We start from the raw sequence: 19,519 nt of genomic DNA on the forward strand, positions 1-19,519 counted from the left end.
ACCTGATCATTCTATTTTGTACTCCGTTATCAGGAGGTCGTGAGTTCGAATCTCGGCCATGACTGACCTATGTCGATAAAAAATGGGTAGCAACTGTTCCTTCGCCATGGGCTCGGCACTCAGAAGTGAAAGTTGCGGGTCCTTTGGATAAGACCTTAAAAACCGAGGCCTCGTGTCACGGCAAGCGTTGACACGATAAAGATCCCTCACTGCTCAATGGCCCTGAGTGCCGAGTAAAGGTCAAAATTTAAAGCCCTTCACCGGCATATGGTGACGTCTCTATATGAGTGAAAAATTCTCGAATAGGACGTAAAATAACAAACAATCAACCAATCTATTTTGTGAATGAAAGTTAGAATTCCAGAAAGGATTATCCATCACTTAAATAGCCCGTCATTGAGTACACCTTTCCGTAGACAACGAGAAGGATGCTGGATTAGAAAACTAGGCACCGCCTTACCATATGGTATCGGTGAAAATGCCGATAGTGTTTGGAATCTTTCAAGCCCACAATGTACCCATGTGAATGTGATGGGACTTTTAACAGTACACAGAAGCGTAGTCAAGGACACCGGTCTTACAATAAACCTGTTATACACAATGTCACTTGATTTACTACTATCTAATGTAAATAAACAGTTAAGTCTCCATCACATTCGCACAAAACTTTACTCTGTCCCTTTGAAAATTCTAAATCACAAAATTTTACCAAAATTAATAGCATCAAAACATACGACTTTATACCCTTTATACAACCATTCCCCACGATAAATCAAAGTCCGGGTTTTTTGACATCATAGTTGCTTTTTAATAAAAATGGAACTCATAAAAATACTTACCTTGCATTGGTCATTTGCAAAATTATTTAAACATTAAAACATTCTGACTGTACACACAAGTGCTCTGAAGTTGATATTAAAGGATGCTTGAGTTTCTGATTGAAAATATCTATTCATTTTTTTTGTAGATATGGTCTTCCAACAATCAGTTAGAATTCCCATGGGTACCAATTGCACCCCGTTAATTATTAGTATACCTATTTTTGTATTAATACGAAGAAGAATTTTTTCAAAAACTTCTACATGAGAAGAAGACACTTGCTGTTGCCTTCAATTTAACATTTCGATATATCGACGACAAAGTATCAATTATCAATAGTTACGTTTCATTCATATGTCGACTATCCAAGTAAGCTTGAAATAAAAGATACCACAGAGTGTGACACATCTGTTTCATATTTGGATATTTTACAAGAAAAAGACGTTGATGATAACCTAACAACCAAGCTTTATAATAAACGTGATGAATTCAACTTTTCAATCGTCAACTTCCCTTAGTAATGCAGCAATATGACCTTATCATCTGCATATGGGGTTTATGTCTCTCAGTTGATTCGAAACGCAAGAACATGCTCTCATATGAACAATTTCATAAACAAGGCAAGCTATTGAAAACAAGTTGATGAAATAAGGATATCAACAGTCAACAGTTTGAAAGTCGTCGTTTTGCAAGTTTTATGATCGATACAATGACCTTGTTAGCAAATACAGAGCATGGAACTAATTTTGCATCGATGCTGATTTGAATTCTTCCTATGCTTGCTGATTTGAATGATTCCTTTACTTGCTGATTTAATACTAGTTATTCTTATCCTGATACTACCTTTGCTGTTTTAAAACTAGGTCAATGCTACCGGAAGTAGCATCATGTTACCGTACGTAGATAATTGAATTTCAGCATTGCAGTTTAAAGAAATAAAAGTGCCTTATAAAATCATTTGATCATAATATTTCATATGTTTATTCGTAAATTAAATAGTTTAACAGTTTTCACTCTCTGTTTTAATTTTTTTTACTGAAAAAAAAACTAATTGATTTTCTGATGATAGTATGTCAATGCTGATTTTAAGTAGGTATTTGCTAGTTATGCTGGTTTTATCCCTTGCTTGTTGATGCTGATTCTGGCAATGGTGTTTTTTAAATGCTGATCCTGTTGCTAGCTAGATGCTGATGCTTAGATTGCTTATGCTGATTTATGTGAGAAAATTAGTTCCCTGCTCTGTACAACATATTATTAAGGCAAGTGCATGACGTTTTTCACACTAATTGTCTGGCCAAAATTTACACTCTGAATTTTCTACGAATTTTTCCTTTTTTCCGATCATGACAATGATCACATGACAAGGTTTGATCGGTCGGCAGGATATGCTCTCTCCTCCATGGCACCTGATCCCGTCTATGATGTTTTTTAGAGTCCGTGTTTGCTCTGCTCCAAATTTGTATTGTTTCAATGGACTTTTGAGATTGATTGCTGTTCGTTATCGTCATATTCCCTCCATTTCGACAAAGTGTAAAGGTCTTCATTTCGTCGACAGAATTCATAATTCGCCTGTGGAAAGATAACCAAGGCATTTTTGAAAAACGCGAATTAAGGTTCTCATTAATAACTATATTGTAAATCATATACAGTACCAATTTTGATGCAACAGATGCTCATTTCGACAAATCATGTCTCTTCAGTGATGCTCATGCCTAAACGTTGGAAATCCAAATTATATATTAAAAAAAAACTTTTGAAGAGCTGAAAAAGGGGTGCCAAAGACTGGAGCCAAATACGTCGAAGGATCAGAGCTATGTATGAGGGAGATAATCCTTAATTTTGAAATCAATTCCTAAATTTTACCTCAGGAATTAAATATATATATCTGTATTTTCAAGGTAGTGCCGAAGTACTTAGCTACTGGGCTGTAGAGACCCTCGGGGACTAACAATCCACGAGCAGAGACCTCGACCCAGGAGTCATAATGTAATTTACGTCACCAGTAATTACGTGTCCAACAGGATTTTAGTTGTAGGATGAAGAAAAACATGAACACGTTGGAGGATTATGTTTCAGATGTTCCTTATATAGGCTTTTTGGTTTTAATATTTATTTTTCCTTAATAGGCTCTTTATCTAGAAATCAGTAATGTACAAATTAGATTTTAAAAAAATATACTTTGATCAACTTTCCTTCCACTTTAATGAAAAAAGAAACATGTCATAAGAAATCAAGAAAAAAAAATTAAGCTAAATGGCGTTATTTCTCATCTATATGTGCAATTTCACTTGATTTTCTGCAATTAAGTGCCAAAATTCACGAATTCATACACAAATATATTACCAGGATACATTACCATAAACACACCTGATAAACGTGATTTTGTCATCTGGAGACGTCTCCTGGAACATGAAGTATTTTCTGAATGGCTTAAAAATACAATTTATTACATTATTCAGTGAGGAACTGTATAACCATAAAATCTTATACACATCGATAATTTCTGTCCTGTAGTATGATTTTTAATTTACTTCAAAGTAATTATCACCCCTATAGCGATGGAACCTTTCAAATTTATTTTGAATTTGATTTCATTGATATCAGAGAGTTTTCTTTTTTCGTTTGGCTATACCATTATCATAAAAGAACGTATATAAATACATGGACTGTTGGAAAAGTTTTGTTAGGCGCTTTTCGCATGAATTCAGTACAGATCTGTAAATAAAAATGGAAGATTTTTTCCAATAAATATACACATATTTGAGAGTTTTTTTTTTTATGTCTTTTGTTTGTTTGTATGCTGTTTAACGTCCCTCTCGAGAATTTTTCACTCCTATGGTTTTATGTTTTATGTCTTTTAAAAATACCGATAAATCATTCAGATAAAACATGTCTTAAGAAGCAACCTAAAACCCTAATTATCTTAGGGAAGTAAACCCACTGGAACCCGACTTTTCATTTGTTTGCAAATAATCTATTTAGCACAGTTTTGACATCCATAAAAATATCTTCGTTATTTATTTCATAATAAAATTTTCTGAGTCCAAAGTTACAGGAATCAAGTTTATGTGAGGGGTAGAAGAAAAAATTCCGGATATTAGAGAGAATCTGTTGAGTAAAAACACGACAAAAACAGTGACATATTCTCAAGAAACATTTTTTTCTTTTTATAGTTGTTAATAAGCAACAATTACGCATTTCTCAGTGAAGCAATTAATTCGTTTTTAACTATTTTCATGACTGAATTTAATTAAAATTAAAGTTAAAAACCTGTCACATTAAAACAAGGTAAAAAAAAATTGCATATTACAGTTTTTTTTCAAAGAATCGGGTACTTTAAGACTGGCTATTGACACTGTCTCTAAAATTGATCAAGATTTTATACAGACATGCCTAGAATTTGTCCTTTCTAAATCATCTTACTTTTTTGAATTATCACAAACGGTTTTCCCGTCAGAAGTCTCTAAAATGGGACGTTTTCTTTTAAAATTACAACTTTTGATGTAATTACATCAACAGAGCCTTATTGATTTTCACTTTACGTAAAAGAGATAGTAGATTCTCTGAACTGAACGTCTACATGAGAAGAACAAAACGCTTGCTGTGGCCTTTAGCTCGACATTAAGATATATTGATTGATTGTATGTTGTTTTACGTCCCATTCGAGAATTTTTCACTCATATAGAGACGTCACCTTATACCGGTGAAGGGCTTTAAATTTTGACCTTTACTCGGCACTCAGGACCATTGAGCAGTGAGGGATCTTTATCGTGTCAACGCCTGCCGTGACACGAGGCCTCGGTTTTTAAGGTCTCATCCGAAGGACCCGCAACTTTCACTTCAAAGTGCCGAGCGCATGGCGAAGGAACAGTTGCTACCCATTTTTTATCGACTTAGGTCTGTCGCGGCCGAGATTCGAACTCACGACCTCCCGATCACGGAGCGAGCGCTCTACCGACTGAGCTACCGTAAACGGTCATTAAGATATATTGACAACGCATTATCTATTAACAATGGTTACTTTCATTTATATGTTGACTCGATATATCAAAGTGAACTTGAAATAAAAGGCATCACGTAGTCTACCCCATCTGTTTCATATTTAGATTTTTTACTGACTACGGACAATAAAGGCAAACTAACAACTAAATTGTATGACTAACGATGACTTCAACTTTTCCATCATCAACTTTCCTTATTTATGCAGTAATATCCAACTATCCCCTGCACATGGTGTTTACTTCTCCAAACTCATTCAATCCAAGTACGATCAATTTTTAAACCGAGGCAGACAACTGACGGATAAGTTGATGTTACATGGATTTCAACAACCTCGTTTAAAGTCAGCATTTCGTAAATGGTATGGTCTTTATAAAGACTTTTTGAGCAAATATAATCTGCCATTGGGTGGTATGTTGGCTGACGTGTTTCATACCAATTGTTATGCCTCTGTTTTTATACTGAATTTGATCACATATTTTCCCTCTACCTAATCTATATATACATAGGGCTCTCGGCGGGTGTGACAGTGGATGCTTACTCCCCCTTGGTACCCGATCCCATCTCTGGGATTTCCAGGGGTTCTTGTTTCATCAAACCCTCTTCACATTTTTGTATGTTAATATATTTTTGAGATCGACCACTTTTAATTATCGTCACCTTTTTTCAATTATGCCCCTTCACACCCACACACACAGAGTTAGAAGTTTTATTTCAATTCACCGTAACTTTGATAGCTGGAAAGAGTAAAATAATTTGTAGAAATAGATTATTTTCTGACAAAACGATTTCATCAAACAAAAAATAAAACTTGATTCATCCTTTCAGACGAAACGAAGTATGCACTTCTTTTAAAATTGTGAGTGTAGTATCATAATCATTATTAATCTTATGACAAAAATTCTCCAATTATTTTTTCCAAACAAGAGTTCACAATGCCTATAACGTTAAATTAAACTTTTTAAGATAAATGTATCAATTATAAAACAAGAGGCCCAGGGGCCACATCGCTCACCTGAGCACTATGGGTAGGAAAAAGCAGAAATCAGTTCAGTCTTGAAAGGTTGAAAAGTTTAAATATAACATTGGTTCGGGGGGGGGGGGGGGTGATTTGAACTAACTTGAATCTATACTTCATAGGGATGCTTTTGAATTAATATGACAAATGATGGCTTTGCTGTTCTTAGAAAGAAATTTATTGATATATTAATGCAATATTAAAATACTAAATCATATGAAAATTTAACTTACCCCTCATGGAGAAATGGTTGCCGTTGTAAAAACTACCTATCTACACATCCTGAACGGTACATCAAGCATGTAAAAAGTATGACAACGTGTACCCCGGCTACGAGGTCAGCAATGCAGCAATTTGAATACTCCTAATACAATAGGCCGTAACTGACCAATGCTTGCAATTTCTTAATTTAAAGTTCATTACAGGTAACAAAATAAAGAGGTCCCGTAAAGGAAAAAGAAGTAAAAATTATAAACATAAATAAACAATAATCAGGATTAAATATTGATTGTGACATAATCAATTAACTATTGATTGATTATTTGTGTGTTTCGATAATTTTTCACTCAGATACAGATGTCAACGTATACAAGTGGAGGGCTTCAAATTTTGACCTTCACTCGGCACTCAGGGCCATTGAGCAGTGATGGGTTTTTATCATTTCAACGCCTGCCTTGACACGAGGTCTCGATTGTTTAAGGTTCTATCCAAAATACCCGCATTTTTATTTAAACATTTCGAGCGCTTGGCGAAGGAACAGCGATCTACAGGCTGAGCTACCTGACATTTCCAAAATTTTAAACTATCCATTCTTACCTATATACTAAAAGTTTCGACTGAATGCGACAAGCAATTCTAAAGATTAAGAGTATGATTTTGTGCCTCATGAAAACAATCGAAATATTAGTCAGCTATAATGTAATCTTTTCATCATACTTTTGTTACCAAAAGCTTGGTACAAAGTAGGCTAGACGCATTTTGGACAAGTTGTGGATCTACCTGTAAACAAAATCTGAATTTTTTACACAGTATTTGGAAAGTACTTCAGAATCTGTAAGTTTAATGGATGGTTTTTAGGAGTAACATATTCATGGAATCCATGCAAGATAAATTAGAAAATTTTTGGGAGGTTCTCTTTTTTCTTGAAAGCTTAACCAAAGAATTTTATCCCTGATTAATAATTAAGGCTGGCAGTCGAATTGTGATTTGTCTGTTGATTAACCTCATCACTTCTGACAATTAACCTGTTTATCGTATCAAATTAATTTTGATTTATTCTTAAGATCTATTCATATACACAAAATAACAATCCTATCAGATAAAACAAATTGAGAAATTGATAATAAAATATTCCGACAATTTTTATGTTTTAATTATAGTTTGTAACATGAGAATAGATCAGAATTTGAAACTTCCGCAAGAAAAATGTAAGGAAAAGATTTAATGAATATCAGGTAATATTCCTATGAATAACTTTAAAAACGAATACTTGGATAAACATCCAGACACCAAAGTATTTCATATTCGAAAAAAAACGCCGAATTACGATGAAACAACATTGATACGTTCATTTTGCAATGTCGGATTACATTTGCAATATAGGCCTAGTACTCGACATATTGTATAAAGCACTTTGAGACTATTACGAATTAGATATCATTAAATTTTCTCATCCATAATCATTTTTAGAATTTTTAAAAGGATTTGTTTTATCGCTAACGATCAGATTTACAAATGTAGGTGTGGTAAATATAAGAACTTATTACTGTTTTCGTTTTCTAGGAATATTTACGACAATTTTTGCATGATAGTTATCTAGTTATCTATCTAATATTATTCTTTATAAAGGGGTCCCTCAAGCAGTTCAAATGCAGTTTCTAACTTATGTTTGTTGTGATTAATATTGTGTGACATAATTTGAAATCTACATATAAAGAACCAATAAAGAGTATTTTAAAGATCTAGAAGCAACGAAACGTATATCCTGTTTATCTCATGTCTAGAAAAGAGAATTGTGTAAGATTTTGTAATTTGTTTTTGGAATTTAAGAGATTTAACCATTTGATGGCAAATAAAGCAAGGCACTCTAAGAATTCTTTTATGAAGTCATTCAGAACGTGTTATTGAGATCATTATTGCCATGTGCTTTAATAACATATTAAATTGCATTTATAGTCATTCGTAACATTGTTATAAATAGGCGTCTTTAGGTACCAAATGCAGTTTTTTTTCCTCAGAAATGCTTTTTCAAATATATTTTGATAATTTATATTTAACAATGAATTTGATTAACGATGCACTATAAGCTATTTAAATCGCAGGGATGTGAGAAAATTGCAAATATTAGATTGGAAATCACACCATTTACGTTTTTTCTTCGAATTGAAATTATTCTGGAACATCTTTATGATTAAACCGAAAGGAATGATAATAATGTCATGGAGAAAAACATACAGTTTTTCAATATATTTATTTATCTCTGAAATATGTAATAAATTTTAATAATTCAAAACAATTAATTTTTCATTTTTTTAAAGATTTTATAATCAATTTAATTATTACAGAATTTAATGTTTAATTGATTTTTGTGATTGATTAAGAAAAAAATGTTTTCAGAAATTTTTATACATTTTATTTTAGCTTTTGTCTAATTACTCTTAAGTGTCATCTTATCTATTTCATATGTCAACTTTATTTTATCGAGTATGCCAAACTTAAGGTTTCTTTGTTCTTCTGATAAAAAGTTTTTCTAACGTGGGCTTCACAAGATTTTTTGGGGGTAATTTTGTTGTAAATGTTTTTATAGCATCCAGTTGATTGAGTCCACGAGTGATAAGTTCTTTGTCAAGGGATTAACGATGTTCCTAGAATTATTTACCTGGCCAAATATTGTTTAACTAGTTGTTTAACTAGTTGCGTCACGAAGACATATAGATTAAGTGGACACGCATTGACCAAGTGCTCTTTTGTAATCTAATTTTTTTTCGTCAACCATTGTCTCCAGAATAATTTTTGATTGGTTAAAAAGAATGTCTTAAACATTTAATTTAAGCAGGTTGCGCGTCCCTGCTGGTCACTTTTCATCATTGAATAAATCAGCCGGACGTTTGCTTTATTCCTGCCTTCTTTTAATTTATCTAGGTAACTATAGTTTTATTTTTTGTAGGTAATAAGTTATTGTGGTTAAACTTTTCAAATCATTCTAATTAATAAATTTTAGAGCTTAAGATTCATTTAGTTAAAGGATCTCATCAAAAGCTTTATTTTTAAAGTTTTTAGATTTTTGTCATTGTTCACTTTGGTCTTTATTTAAGTTACAAATAATTATAGTGTAGTTAGTAACTTTGGTATACAAATCTAATGCAAACAGAGTGTTTACAGAGTGAAGGTATCGGGATCGAGATGCAAATTATTGTTAAAATGGACAGACTTTCTTTCACTACTGTTAGGAAATATATGCATATTTTCGCATTTTGAAGTAATGTCAGGTATAGTAGAATTTGCAAAGTTTTTTCAGTTTCTATGTATTACGTAATCAATCGCAGCGTTTCTGATCCCAACCTTATTGTTTACATTGTTTGCAAAAAAAAAAAAAAAACAAAAAAAAACAAAAAAAAACAAAAAAAAAAAACAAAAAAAAAAAAAAAAACTAGATGCTGTCATGAGACAGTAATACCCGCACTAAGGTGTTTGCCTCTAAATGCACACTCCTTCATATTGGGCTTATACCAAGGAAAAAGTTAAAATCTTTCTATAATTTACACCGTACATGTATTCGTCAATTCGAGCATAAAATGCTCAGGTGACCATGTGACCTATGAGCCTCTTATTGGAATTTCCTTTACTTAATTCATTACAAGTCTGAAATAACAGAATTTAATTAATGATGCAAATTAGGTATTGATAAAAGGGGGATATAAATTTTTGGCCCATAATTGGAACTTTTTAAAATTATTTTCTCAATAACAAATAATATTATTTTAGATAAAGCGTTTTTGATGAATTTATCAAAATGTGCAAACTTTTTTTTAGTATTTGATTAGGCAAAAACCTCCTTGAAAAGCCATACCCATTCAATTTTGCCCCCCCCCCCCAAACCCGAACACGCACAAATTGTTTTTGTTAATAGGCCTAGATGGCAAGGTTCCATAAAAACATCGTTTGTTATGATAATTTAAAATTTATTCTTGTACTGTACATGCATGTGAACACCTTTTTGAAAATTTCTACATCACATTGGGCTTGCGTCACCCTACTAGTACTAGTACTAGTTTTACCAGTATCATTTTTACATTGCACATGGTGAAGCGTGGTGTAAACATCATTACATGTATATCAGTAGAAATTAATTCATTTTGTGTTTTAATTGGATAATATTTCATGAAGTTGACAGGACCTATGACAGTCGGTAATTACAAGTTTAAGTATATATTGGGGTAAAATAACCGAAATGCAAATGGTTAGGTTAAAGTTTAAAAAGGATCAAAGATCATCGCCAATCTCCTATGCAGAGTTGTCGTTCGAATGTATGAGCCGATGGTAATGTATGAGCCGATGGTAATATATGAGCCGATGGTAGAGAGTGGGTCATCGGATGCCACAATAGACGAATTTCACATTCTGAAGAGTTATCTCCCGTTGTCGACATTACATTCAGTTACAGGCAAAGATCCAGGAATTTTTTCCTGGAAAAAACCCCCAAAACAAACAAACAAAATAAACACAATGATGGTGTGGTCCATGTTTTTAAGGGGGGGGTCCAAAGTCATTTTTTATTTGCTTCTGTAAATCAGTATATAGTCCTATTTAAATAACTCTGCAAATTCCGGGGGGGGGGGGGTCCAATCTCCCTAGCCGCTCCCTGTCCCTGAAATGACAAATGATCATGTGACTCCAAAATAGTAGAAAACTTTTCCATTTGACTATACATAATTATTTTTCATGTGTTATTATGTTATGTACATCTAATGGTTTAAGGTTATGAACACCTGGAGGTCACCCCCACTCTTTTAATGAACTGGAAATGTTCACAATATGACTACATCAAATTAAATAAAAGTGCATCCATGATAAGATTGCTTGACATTTCATTCATGAATTTGGGTCATCCCATGTACCTTCCTAGAATTTTGAATGAAAATCATTCAAAGAGATGGACCATTAAACTATTTGTATATATTCACATTTTTTTTTATGTCAAAACAAAGTATTAGTTACATGAACAAACAGGGGAAGGGGATGGGGAGGGGAAGGAGTTATCTCTTTACGCCTTAATTGTTGAAAACTCTTATAATTAATGTTATCCTCAAATCCGACTTGTACATCTTCAATATTTTTATGTGTCCCCAAATGAGTGAAAAATTCCCGAGAGGGACATGTAACAACAAACAAACATTAATGACTTAGAAAACACAATATACATGTACATGTTAATTAGTCAACGGATATACTTCTGGTCATATCTCTAGTTCTCCCTTGAATCAGAAATGAATGATATAAATATTTTAAGAATGATTAAGAGTTGAAAAGGTTGTACATTTTAAAATTGACTAGGCTCTGTGGTTGAATTAGCTATACCAGTTTAGCTTATTTTGCTACTCAAAGCACCTTGATTAACTATTTTTAATCATACTGTTTTCTGAAATGTGAAGTTTTTTTCAACATGGATACAATTCATACTTTTTCAGCTTCTGAAAACAATGCATGAAAAAAACCGCTTTCCAAATACTGTAACTCTTTCCAAGTACTTGTGATCATAAGCTTTTAGCTCACTTGAGTTTTTCTGGTTTTCTGATCACATTTTGTCTGTCATCCATCTGTCCACCTGTAAACCTTTCACATTTTTGTCTTCTTCACTAGAACCGCTAGGCCAGTTTCAACCAACCTTGCCACAAAGCATCTTCGGGTAAAGGGGATTCAATTTTGTTCACATGAAGGGTCACAGCCTCTTTCAAGGGGGGATAATCAAGAATTAGTGAAAATTTGGTGGTCTCAGTTAAAAAAGTATTTTCAAGAACCACTGACTGGGCCCAAAAAGTTGAAACTTTCTTTACATAGACTTAGTGTAGATTCAAATTTGATCAAATAATGACCCACTGGGGTAGGGTGGGGCCACATATTGGGATCCATAGATTTACATAGAAAAATGCAGGGGATATTTTCCATCATGAATCTTCTTCTCAAGAAAAGCAAGGATATTATTGTCATCTGTTTTCGTGAAAGGGACCTAGGGGACATTATATCTCATTTGTCAGCATGTCCGTTTTCAGTCTGTCCGTCTGTCACAATAAATTTAACCTTGGTCATAACTTTTGAATAATAAGAGATAGGGCTTTCATATTTCACATCTACATTATCTACAAGAAATTTCTAAATATACTATGATCTTTGAACCCATGACCTTGACCTTGAAGTTTGACCTACTTTTTCAAAAAATTTAACATTATTTTAAATTGATCATTTTGAAAGAGAAAAGATAGGACATTCATATTATAAATGTATATTACCTGTGACAGGATCTTTCTAAATATATCATGACTTTTGACTCTGTGACATTGACCTTGAAGTTTATATTTCATTATAACTTTTGATTGAGAAGAGATAGGACTTTCATATTTGATATGTACATTACCTTTAACAATATGTTTCCGAGCATGCCATGATTTTTTACCTCTTGACCTTGATGTTTTACCTAATTTTCAAAAATTTTAACTTTGGTGATTACTTTTGAATGACATATGATAGGGCGTGCATATGTGAAAGAATATGTCATAAATAATGGCATCCCATCCACTAGAATACGAAAAGCAGGGGACAACAATTCTCTGAATTCGCTTGTTAGTCATTTTGATATGGAAACATATCCATATAGTGTAGATTAAAGTTTTTTATGCCCCGCTATGAATATGGCCGAAGCATATAGTGTTTGTTATGTCCGACTTCAATCAAATGTCATATGCTGATACATACTGATGTAAGCTTTTCAACTGCATCAACCTCGTTGACATTGACCTTTCCTTTCACATTGACCTTACTTTTCTTAAATTAGTGTCTAGATCAGTTTTGAAGAAACAATTCAAAATATATTTATCAAACTTCATATGCTGATATATATTGCTGAGAGCTATCAATTGCATCAACTTTTTTGACTTTGACTTTTCCTTTGACCTTGACATCACTTTTTTAAATTAGTGTTTATCTACGTTTTAAATAAACCATTTATGATATCTTTATCAAACTTCATATGCTAATAGTAAATACATACTGATGTAAGCTTTTCAACTGCAACAACAATTTAACCTCAACCTTTCCTTTGACCTTGACCTCTTTTTTCTCAAGTAAGTGTTAAGCTCAGTTTTAAATAAATCATTCAAAATATTATTATCAAACCTTATATGCTGATATATATTCGTTAGAGCTATTCAACTGCATCAAAAACTTTTCACCTTGCACTTTCCTGTGACCTTGATCTCCCTTCTCTTTAATTTGTATTTTGCTTAGTTTTAAAGAAATAATTTAAGATATTTTATGTAAGCATGCATTTATACATAATTTGGTGAGAATTTATCATCTATATCCATTTTTTTTAGATTTTATTTTCAATTTTAAAGAAACTGTTCAAGATATTCTCATCAAACTTCAGATAATTATACAAATTTTCATGTTGCAGTAGTAATATACATTCGGCGGGGCATTTATGTCCTATGGACATATTTCTAGTTTTCAAATCATGACCTCCGAGGATAGGGTCAGGCTACAATAAGGGATCAAAGTTTTATATAAGAATAAAAGGAAAAAAAATCTTCAAAATTCTTCTTCTTAAGAACAACAAGAGCATGATTAATATGAAAACATTCCCAAGAACTGTAGATTCAAGTTTGTACAAATCAAAACCCCATGGATTAGGGAGGGGCCATTTATTCCTCCCCCTATTTGCCATCCACATGTAAATGCAAATTTAAAACCATTTTACACATCCACAGGACAAAATCAATCATCTTCGAAGTGATCATGATTTAAGGCTAATGCATAAAATATAAGGGAAGTTCTGGAAACCATGGTTTTTATACTATTATATTATGTTAAATATTTAGAAAAAAATGACCCCCATTTGACCCCCAGGGTGAAAATAAAAATTCCAAAACCTGATTGCTCATCTACAGGACACCACCAACCATCTACCAAAAGATGATTAGGCTTCTGTGTAAAATGTAAGAGGAGTTCTTGGAACCAGGGGCTCTTTGCATAAAAAACGTCATTTTTCGAACCCCATTTGACCCCCAGGGTGAAAATAAAAATTCTGAAACCTTACTGGACATCTACAGCCTATTATTAACCATCTCCCAATAGATGATTAGGTTACTGTGTAAAATGTAAGAGGAGTTCAGGAAACCAGGGGCTTTTTGCATAAAAAACCTCATTTTTCGACCGCCATTTGACCCCCAGGGTGAAAATGAAAATTCCAAAACCTTACTGCACATCTACATAACACCTTCAACCATTTCCCAAAAGATGATTAGGCTACTGTGTAAAATGTAAGAGGAGTTCGGGGAACCAGGGGCTTTTTGCATTGAAAAAAGTCATTTTGCGACCCCCATTTGACCCCCAGGGTAAAAATAGAAATTCCGAAACCTTACTGCACATCTACAGCATACCACTAATGAAATATATGAAGATAACGAACAGTATTCAGACTCAAAAGTCCATCAAACAGTACAAAATAGGAGCAGAGCAAACATGGACCTCCAAACGTCAGAGTTGGGATCAGGTGCCAGGAGTGAGCATCCCCTGCCGACCGGTCACACCCGCCGTGTGCTCCTTGTCATGATCGGGAAATAACGGGAAAATCCGTCGACAATTCAGTGTGTAAATAATGGCCTAACAATTAGTATGAAAACGTCAGTCAGCATTTGACTCAATGATAAATTGTATTTGCTGACAAGGTCATCGTATCGACCAAAGAACTTACGAAATGATGACTTTAAACGAGACAGCTGATATTCTTGTTTCATTAACTTGTTTGTCAATAATTTACCTCGTTTTAGAAATTGTACATACGTAGAGCATGCTCTTGCGTACCGAATTAACCGAGAGATATATACCCCGTATGCAGGTGATGAAGGTATATTGCTGCATAAGTAATGGAAGTTGACGATTGAAAAGTTAAAGTCATCACGTTTATCATAAAGCTTGGTTGTTAGATTACCATTAACTTCTTTTTCAAGTAAAATATCCAAATATGCAACAGATGTGTCAGACTCTGTGGTATCTTTTATCTCAAGCTCACGAGGATATATCGTATCGACATAAGAATGGAAATAGCCATTGTTAATTGACAATACGTCGTCGATATATCTAAATATCGAGTTGAAAGCCACAGCAAGTGTTTTCTTCTTTTCACGTACAAGATTTTGGACAAATTCTGCTTCATATGAATACAAAAAAAAGGTCTGCTAATAACGGGGCGCAATTAGTACCCATGAGAATTCCAATAGATTGTTGGAAGACCTGGTCTCCAAAAACCACATAGATATTGTCAATCAGAAACTCGAGCATCTTTTTAATGTCAACTTCAGAGTACTTGTGTGTACAATCAGAATGTTTTTTAACAAAATAATTTTGCAAATGACCAATGACAAAGTAAGTAAATTTACGAGTTCCATTTTTATTGAAAAAAGCAGCTGTCAATGATATCAAAAAGCCTGGACTTCAATTTATCGTGGGGAATGGTTGTGTATAAAGTTGAAAAGTCGTAAGTTTTTAAGCTGTTGATTTTGGTAAAATTTTGTGATTTCAAATTTTCCGGAAGTTCCTTGGAATTTTTAAGTATCCAAGTCTGATTTACACCACTTCTCGAATATATTGTTGCACAGTACTCTCCCAAAAGATGATAAGGTTACTGTGTAAAATGTAAGAAGAGTTCAGGAATCCAGGTGCTTTTTGGATAAATAACGTCATTTTTCGACCCCCATTTGACCCCTAGGGTGAAAATAAAAATTCAAAAACCTGATTGCACATCTACAGGACACCACCAACCACCTCCCAAAAGATGATTAGGCTTCTATGTAAAATGTAGGAGGAGTTCAGGGAACTAGGGCCTTTTTGCATTAAAAACGTCATTTTTCGACCACCATTTAACCCCCAGGGTAAAAATTCCAAAACCTTACTGCACATTTCCATGACACCACCAACCATCTCCCAAAAGATGATTAGGCTACTGTGTAAAATGTAAGAGGAGTCCTGGGAACCAGGGGCTCTTTGCATTAAAAATGTCATTTTTCGAACCCCATTTGACCCCCAGGGTGAAAATGAAAATTCCGAAACCTTACTGCACATCTACAGGACACCACCATCCATCTCCCAAAAGATGATTAGGCTACTGTGTAAAATGTAAGAGGAGTTTGAGAAAGTAATACCCGCAAATTATGTATAAGTGCATGCTTACATAAAAATATCTTAAATTGTTTCTTTAAAACTAAGCAGAAATACAATTAAAGAAAACGGAGGTCAAGGTAACAGGGAAGTGCAAGGTGAAAAGTTTTTGATGCAGTTGAATAGCTCTCACTAATACATATCAGCAGGTTTGATAAAAATATCTTGAATGATTTATTTAAAGCTGAGCTTAACACTTATTTAACAAAAGAGAGGTCACGGTCAAAGGAAAGGTTGGGGTCAAAATGTTGATGCAGTTGAATAGCTTACATCAGTATGCATTTACTATTAGCATATGAAGTTTGATACAATATCATAAATGGTTTATTTAAAACGTAGATAAACACGTAGATAAACACTAATTTAAAAAAGTGATGTCAAGGTCAAAAAAGTTGATGCAATTGATAGCTCTCAGCAGTATTTATCAGTATATGAAGTTATATATCTTGAATTGTTTATTCAAAACTGATCTAGACACTAATTTAAGAAAAGTGAGGTCAAGGTCAAAGGAAAGGTCAAGGTCAAAAAGGTTGATGCAGTTGAAAAGCTTACATCATTATGTATCAGTATGAAGATTGATTACAGTAACTTGAATGATTTCATTAAAACTAAGCTAAACACTAATTTAAAGAAAAGTGAAGTTAAAGTCAATGGAAAAGTCAAGGTCAAAAATGCTGATGTAGTTGAATAGCTTGCATCAGTATGCGTCAACATATGAAGTTTGATTACACTATCTTTAATGTTATCTTTGAAACTGAGCTAAACACTAGTTTAAGAAAAGTGATGTCAAGGTCAAAGGAAAGGTCAAGGTCAAAAAATGTTGATGCAGTTGGCATAGCCCTTATCAATATTGATAAGCATATGAAGTTTGATAAAAATTTCTTGGATAGTTTCTTTGAAACTGAGCTTTGAACTGAGCTAGAAGCAAAGCGCGACAGAAGGACAGACGGAAGGATGGAAGGACGGAAGACGGACATGACAAACACTATATGCCTGGGCCATATTCATGGCGGGGCATAAAAAACTTGAATCTACACTATATGAGGATGTTTCCATATCAAAATGACTAACAAGTAAATTCAAAGAATTGTGGTCCCCTACTTTCCGTGTCTTAGTGGATGGGATGCCATTTTTTATGGCATATTGTTTCAAATATACACGCCCTATCATATGTCATTCAAAAGTAATCACCAAAGTTAAAATTTTTGAAAATTAGGTAAAACATCAAGGTCAAGAGGTAAAAAATCATGGCATGCTCGGAAACATCTTGTTACAGGTAATGTACATGTCAAATATGAAAGTCCTATCTCTTCTCAATCAAAAGTTATAATGAAATATAAACTTCAAGGTCAATGTCACAGAGTCAAAAGTCATGAAATATTTAGAAAGGTCCTGTCACAGGTAATATACATTTATAATATGAATGTCCTATCTTTTCTCTTTCAAAATGATCAATTTAAAATAATGTTAAATTTTTTGAAAAAGTAGGTCAAACTTCAAGGTCAAGGTCATGGGTTCAAAGATCATAGTATATTTAGAAATTTCTTGTAGGTAATGTAGATGTGAAATATGAAAGCCCTATCTCTTATTATTCAAAAGTTATGACCAAGGTTAAATTTATTGTGACAGACGGACAGACTGACAAACGGACATGCTGACAAATGAGATATAATGTCCCCTAGGTCCCTTTCACGAAAACGGATGACAATAATATCCTTGCTTTTCTTGAGAAGAAGATTCATGATGGAAAATATCCCCTGCATTTTTCTATGTAAATCTTTGGATCCCAATATGTGGCCCCACCCTACCCCAGTGGGTCATAATTTGATCAAATTTGAATCTACACTAAGTCTATGTAAAGAAAGTTTCAACTTTTTGGGCCCAGTCAGTGGTTCTTGAAAAGACTTTTTTTAATGATACCACCAAATTTTCACTAATTCTTGATTATCCCCCCTTGAAAGAGGGTGTGACCCTTCATTTGAACAAACTTGAATCCCCTTTACCCGAAAATGCTTTGTGGCAAGGTTGGTTGAAATTGGCCTAGCGGTTCTAGTGAAGAAGACAAAAATGTGAAAGGTTTACAGGTGGAGAGATGGATGACAGACAAAATGTGATCAGAAAAACCAGAAAAACTCAAGTGAGCTAAAAACTTATTGGAAAGAGTTACAGTATTTGAAAAGCAGTTTTTTTCCTGCATTGTTTTCAGAAGCTGAAAATGTATGACTTGTATCCATGTTGAAAAAACTGCATATTTCAGAAAACAGTATGATTAAAAATAGTTAAACAAGGTGCTTTGAGTAGCAAAATAAGCTAAACTGGTATAGTTAATTCAACCACAGAGCTTAGTCAATTTTAAGATGCACAACCTTTTCAATTCTTAATCATTCTTAAAATATTTATATCATTATTTCTGATTTAATGGAGAACTAGAGATATGACCAAAAGTATATCTGTTGACTAATAAACATGAACATGTATACTGTGTTTTATAAGTCATTTGTTTGTTTGTTGTTAAATGTCCCTCTCGGGAATTTTTCACTCATATGGAGACATCACTACTTAAAAATAATGAAGTCATATTGTGAACATTTTCAGTTCATTAAGAGAGTGGGGATGACCTCCACGGGTTCATAACCTTAATCCATTAGATGAACATACGCAGCTATGTTAAGGCTGTCCGAAGGCTTAATATGCATAAGATATATACTATTTTATTTTGAGCTATGTGTTGATTTCAATTTTTAATCTATGTATACATACACAGTTAAGTTGTAAAAAGAGTTGAATAAGGTATTATATAAAAGCATTTTTGGGATGTCACATGACTGTGTTGATCACGTGACGGACACTTATAATTTTTTTAAATGTTGCACAAAAATCGCATCGGCACAAGTGAAAAACAAAATTATTGTGAACGGCTTGTTACATAAATCAATTAAACGTATTCTTGGGTATATATAAAGTGCTGGGGGTAAGTCTGAATTTTATTTCGTAAGAAAATATTTCACGAGAAATTCAACTTACCCACATACAAAGGGTCATTTTCCACTCTTCATCGCAATTTATACAAAATGGGATAAATTACATACAATCCCCCAGCAAAATTCAGTTAGAGGACATATTTCTCTAGTAGATTCACACAGAATATATTCAATTTATCCTTATTATTCACTTGTGCCAGTCTAATATATGTAAGATTTATAAATTCTAACTTTGTCTACGGACGTGTAATGGGGAGCATTTCACATGCGT

This window comes from Saccostrea echinata, unplaced genomic scaffold (genome assembly GCF_033153115.1).
Source record: "Saccostrea echinata isolate AGI-Se365-2 ecotype Australia unplaced genomic scaffold, CSIRO_AGI_Sech_v1 ptg000057l, whole genome shotgun sequence".
Lineage (NCBI taxonomy): Eukaryota > Metazoa > Mollusca > Bivalvia > Ostreida > Ostreidae > Saccostrea > Saccostrea echinata.